This window comes from Indicator indicator, chromosome 17 (genome assembly GCF_027791375.1).
Source record: "Indicator indicator isolate 239-I01 chromosome 17, UM_Iind_1.1, whole genome shotgun sequence".
In the NCBI taxonomy this organism is placed as follows: domain Eukaryota; kingdom Metazoa; phylum Chordata; class Aves; order Piciformes; family Indicatoridae; genus Indicator; species Indicator indicator.
Window position 1 is genome coordinate 22,380,008 of NC_072026.1, and position 6,270 is coordinate 22,386,277.

Below are 6,270 nucleotides of genomic sequence, written 5' to 3' on the forward strand. Positions count from 1 at the left end.
GGTCCTGGCAGGCTGCTATTAGGTCTCCCCAGAGCCTCCTCTTCTCCAGGCTGAACACCCCCAGCTCCCTCAGCCTGTCCTCACAGCAGAGCTGCTCCAACCCCCTGAGCATTTTCATGACCCTCCTCTGGACCCTCTCCATCAGGTCCAGGTCCTTCCTGTATTGAGGGCTCCAGACCTGCACACAGCACTCCAGGGGAGGTCTCAGCAGAGCAGAGCAAAGTGGCAGAATCACCTCTCTGGCTCTCTGGCAATGCTGCTTTGGATGCAGCCCAGGCTGTGATTTGCCTTCTGTGCTGCAGTCTCACACTGCCTGCTCCTGGCCAGCTTCTCCCCCACCAGCACCCCCAAGCCCTTTTCCTCAGGGCTGCTTTCTATCCCCTTCTCTCCCAGTCTCTATCGCCTTACAAACTTCTATTTAGCGATTCCTTTGCAGACAAGTCAGAGGCAGAGGGTGAACCAGACCTTGGCCACACTTCCTCTTTCCATCCCACCGTGGTAAGTGCCTCTCCTGATCAGAGCAGTGATTAGAAGATGCTTCCCCACCTGCAGAGACTGCACTGCTGTGGTTGGCCAGCACCTTTACCAAGAGCATGACTCTGCTGCAAACCACTGCACCCCCACAGATCACTTCTCTCTTGCTCTTTGCATGGATGTGGTGCTCAGGCATGCAAAACAGAGGTGTTCCTATCAACTGCTGTTAGCTGCTTCCTCTGCCTGCCTCACCTGGAGCACACAGCTTTGGGTCCCAGAGCCCCGGAGCAGGCTGCCCAGAGAATGTTGTGGAGTCTCCTCCTCTGGAGACTTTCCAACCCCACCTGGATGTGTTCCTGTGTGATCTGTGCTGGATTCTCTGGTCCTGCTCTGGCAGGGGGCTTGGACTGGAAGATCTCCAGAGATCCCTTCCAACCCCTGACATCCTGTGAGCCTGTGAGGAGAGGGCTGCACAAAGCTTTGAGCAGGGATTTCTTTGCAGTGCCAGACTTGGCTGAGTAGCTGCATCCCTCATAGAATTAGAGAACAGTCTGGGTTGGAAGGGACCTTGAAAGGTCATTTAGTCCAGCCTTCCTGCAATAACCAGAGACATCTTCAACTAGATCAGGTTGCTCAGAACCTCATCCAGCCTGACCTCGAATGTCTCCAGGGATGGGGCATCTGCCAATTCTCTAGGCAACTCTGGTTGCAGTGCTTCACCACTCTCACTGTAAAACATTTCTTCCTCATGTCTAGTTAGAATTTACCCTTCTTGAGTCTGAACCCCTTACCCTGCTACAAATAAACCTGTCCTCATAATTCCATCACTTTTGTGGCCTAACTCTGCACCTGCTCCAACAGCTCCAGGTCTTCCTGATGCTGAGAATCCCAGACTTGGACACAGTACTCCAGGTGAGGTCTCTCCAGAGTGGACCAGAGGGGAAGAGTCACCTCCTGGCCTGGATTATTTTGATATTCATCTTCCCCTTCAACCAAGCTTCCCCAGCCCCTTGCATGCTGGGCACAAAGCAGATGAACTACAACTCTGCAGTGTTTTAGCTACTGAACAGCAGGCAGCCAACACCTGCAGAGCCATCATCCCACCTCACCTTCACTCCCTTGTTAACCCAGCTTTCCCTGCCCATGCACACAGCAAGCTACTCACCTCATCAGGCCAAGGAGCAAGTACACACAATCCGAGTTTTCACACTGAATTCCTTTCAGCTTGCCTTGCTGTTCAAAGGAAGCACCTCTCACCTCCCAGCTCTCCTGCTGCCTCAAGCTGCTGCCTTTACACCCAGGACACACTTTGGATCATCCATGCTGATTGTGCAGCCCACTCCTCATCTGCTGTACAGCCACAGGGCAAGGACCAGAACCACACATAGCAATTCCTAGCCCCATATGAAGTGTGGCCAGCAGGGCCAGGGAGGGGATTCTGCCCCTCTGCTCCACTCTGCTGAGACCACACCTGGAGCTCTGGGTCCAGTTCTGGAGCCTCTGTTACAGGAAGGATCTGGAGGTGCTGGAAGGTGTCCAGAGAAGGGCCATGAGGATGAGCAGAGGGCTGGAGCTGCTCTGCTCTGGAGACAGCCTGAGAGAGTTGGGGTTGTGCAGTCTGGAGAGGAGAAGGCTCCCAGGAGACCTTCTTGTGGCCTTCCAGCATCTGAAGGGGGCTCCAAGAAAGCTGGGGAGGGACTTTGGAGGGTGTCAGGGAGTGATAGGACTGGGGGGAATGGAGCAAAACTAGAAGTGGGGAGATTCAGATTGGATGTTAGGAAGAAGTTGTTCCCCATGAGGGTGGTAAGAGACTGGCAGAGGTTGCCCAGGGAGGTGGTGGAAGCCTCATCCCTGGAGGTTTTTGCAGCCAGGCTGGATGTGGCTGTGAGCAACCTGCTGTAGTGTGAGGTGTCCCTGCCCATGGCAAGGGGTTGGAACTGGATGAGCCTTGAGGTCCCTTCCAACCCTGACAATTCTGTGATTCTGTCATGTGGAGATTATCTCCTGCTGCTACTTTTGAAGCATCTCTGAACCAGCAGAATTCCTGTGAGGAAGTTTTGCTTTACATTCTTTCAAATATGAAATAATATTTCATTAGGAAGCTGGAGCTGGCCTGCAGGGAGAGGCAGGCTCCCTGCTAGGCTTGTTTTCACCTGGGAGCAGACTGTGAGGCTTTGCCCCTGTTGTTACACAACTCACTGCAAAGGAAAAGATCTGTTAAACACATCAGGAGCAGAGACAAATGCTGGACTTAGTCACCACTCTTGGCTTGCCAGCAGCTCTCTCTGGATTTGGAAGCAATGTCTCTGTAGGGTATCCACCTCTGGACATGTACCCTCCCCTCCAGCAGGTCCAGCTTAAAAACCCAATTCTTCCTAGGGAGGAAAAATTCTCCTAGGAAGGGAAAATTCACCTAGGGAGGAAAAATTCTCCTAGGAAGGGAAAATTCACCTAGGGAGGAAAAATTCTCCTAGGGAGGAAAAATTCTCCTAGGGAGGAAAAATTCTCCTAGGAGGGGAAAATTCACCTAGGAGGGGAAAATTCACCTGGGGAGGAGAAATTCACCTAGGGAAGAGAAATTCACCTAGGGAGGAGAACCCCAGAGCTTTTCCTGATCAGTGCTCGGGTAGGTGCTCAGCAGGGATCTGGGCCACACAGAGGCAGGGGCGCTCCATTGGTATGGGAATCACAGAATGGTAGGGGTTGGAAGGGACCTCCAGAGATCATCAGGTCCAACCCCCCCTGCCAAAGCAGGGTCACCCAGGGCAGGCCACACAGGAGAACCACCAGCCAAGCTTTCCTATGCTTTCTGCTTAGACTGCAGCTGCTGCCCCAACATCCATGGACAGCCTGGACACCCTGATCCTTCACTGTCTGCATGCTGCTCAAAGTGTCCTCTCTCCTTCCAAGACAGAAACAAATTCATTAGCTGCAGTCATCTTAAACCCTTCTTCAAAACAGCTGCTGCCCCATCAGCCACTTCCCATGCCTCTTACCCCCCTGCACAGCCAAGGAGACTTTCTGGGGTGCAGCTAGGTCTGGATAATGGTGAGCACATTCAGCACCCTGACCCAGAACCAAGCTACAGCCACAGAAAACCCCAAATCAGCACCAAACCCCCTCACAGCACCAAATAAGAATCAGCCCCTTGCTAAAAGCCCAGGAAAGCCATGGGCAGCACCCAGAACACTGAAGGCTGGGGACATGCCACAGAAAGGTGGAGGGATGAGTACACAAATCACTGCCTTGCAGACACAGGAAACAGAAGGGAGAGCAGGCAGCTGAGGATGCTCAGCCACCTGATATCAGATTGCCCAAAGGCTGGAGGAGAGCACAAGCTGGAGTAACACAAATGTCTCCACTTCAGCTGCACATGGGAGGGGGGAAAAAAAAAACAACAACACAAAACCAACACAAACAACACAAAAAAAACCCCAAACAAACAATAAAACCAAACCAACAACAATAAAAACCCAAACCACAAAGCTTCCCTAGATCTCAGTGCAGTCCTCCCAACACAGCTCCATCCAACCCTGAAGGACTAAGAGCCAGAGCTGTCCCTGATGCTGCCCATGAAGGTTTGGCACAGAATCCTGAAGCAAACAGTTTGATGCTTGCCTGCTCCCATGATCAGTATTTACTACAAGGAGGTTGGGCAGACAGAAAGGTAAAACCTGTTTGGGACTTAAATGGAAGGGAGAAGCACAGAAGGTTTTCTGCAGCCCTACACTCTGAAGCCTCACAGAATCAGAGGCTCACAGGATGTTAGGGGTTGGAAGGGACCTCCAAAGATCAAGTCCAACCCCTGCCAGAGCAGGACCAGAGAATCCAGCACAGATAACTCAGGAACACATCCAGATGGGGCTGGAAAGGCTCCAGACCTCAACCACAACCTCTCTGGGCAGCCTGCTCCAGTGCTCTGGGACCCTCCCAGTCAAGAAGTTCCTCCTCATGTTGAGGTGGAACCTCCTGTGCTGGAGTTGATATCCCCCTAAACATGGAAGAGCAGGCTGAGGTGGACTGGATGGATGCTCCAAGCAGGGGCTGTGCCAGCTTTTGAGGAGGGCAGCTGCCTGCTAGAGCCTGCAGCTGCACTCACACACACACAGCAAGCTGCAGATTCATGGCCAGGCAGTACCAACCAGCTTGCTGCTCCCACTCTGATACATCCATCTACAGAGTACTCAGAACCTGTAGGGCCCAGTAGAAAAGAGATAAAATCCTGCTTGAGGCCTTAATGATCAGGCACTAATGCAACATTTAGGAGAAGCATCTGACAAAGAGGCTTTTAAGCCTCTCTGCCAGATACTTCTCCTGAAGGATGCCTTTTGGCACACCACCAAGTTTAGCAGAGCAACCACTCCAGGATTAGAGACCATCACCCATCAGAGTGGTTCAGCTCACTTTTAAATTTCAAGAGGTTGCTCCCATCAGTGGAAACAGCAATACTGCTCCCATTATTAACCAATCACTCTATCATCAAACAGGTGATCCTTCCAGGAGCTCTCAAGGAACAGGAAAAGCTGAACACCCATCCTGCCTGGGCTGCAAAAGCAAGTCATGTTCTGGAATACTTTAAACCTAAGTGCAAGAAGAGTGCAAAAGAGAGGGCAGGCAGGGGGTCAGATGTCAGCTAATGGACTCAGAAAGCTCCATTTATATTCCTGGCTCTGGCTCAGATTAAAAAAAAATCATGCTTAGCCTCTCAGGAAATTCTTACACTGATAGTAATTCTTTGTGTAGCCTCCCAAATAAAAAGGAGCATTAAACACTTCCTCCTGCTTACCATCCTAACCATACATGACTCCAAGAAAGGACCCACCTCTCACCTCCCAGGGCAACAGGTCCTCTGCCTGCATAAGGGAGGAGGGATGAGGATCCCAGGGCTGAATCATTTTGAATATCCTTCCCCTGAAGCGATTCGGACCTGCCTGCTGAGACCTGCAGCTCACCCTCCAGATGCTTTCAGCATGAGTCCATTTCCCAATGTTCAGCCCAAAAGGAGCCCAGTTCCTTACTGGGGTGAGCTGCAGATCTCAGCCTGTGCCCTAGTTCCCAGCACCTGGATAAAGCCCTTCCAAGGCAGTCAATTCCCATGCAGCCCACACCCCTCTTCACCTCCAGCCTCCACTCTCAGGTAGAATCACAGCATCATAAAGGTTGCAAAAGACCTCTAAGATCATCAGCACCAACACCAACCCTCTGAACACCCAACCCAACCCTATCTTGCCCACACCACCATGTTCCCAAGTGTCATGTCTGGATGCTTTCTGAACACCTCCAGGGATGGGGACTCCACCACCTCCCTGGGCAGCCTGTACCAATGTTTGACCACACCTGCAGCAAAGACATTTTTCCTAATCTCCAACCTAAACCTCCCTGGTGCAACTTGAGGCCATCTCCTTTCATTCTATAGCTACCTGCTTTGGAGAACAAACCAGCCCCCACCTCACTCCTACCTCCTCTCAGGGAGCTGTAGAGAGCAATGAGGTCTCTCCTCAGCCTCCTCTTCTCCACACTGAACACCTCCAGGTCCCTCAGCTGCTCCTCCCCAGCCCTGTTCTCCAGACCCTTCCCCAGCTTTGTTGCCCTTCTCTGGACCTGCTCCAGCTCCTCAATGTCCTTCTTGGAGTGAGGGACCCAAACTTTAGCTCTGCAGTACTCCAGGTGTGGTTTCACCAGTGCTGATTACAGGAGGACAATCATCCTGCTGGCCACACCATTGCTGATCCAGGCCAGGCTGCTGGTGGCCTTCTTGGCCACCTGGCCACATCCTGGCTCATTTTCAGCTGCTGT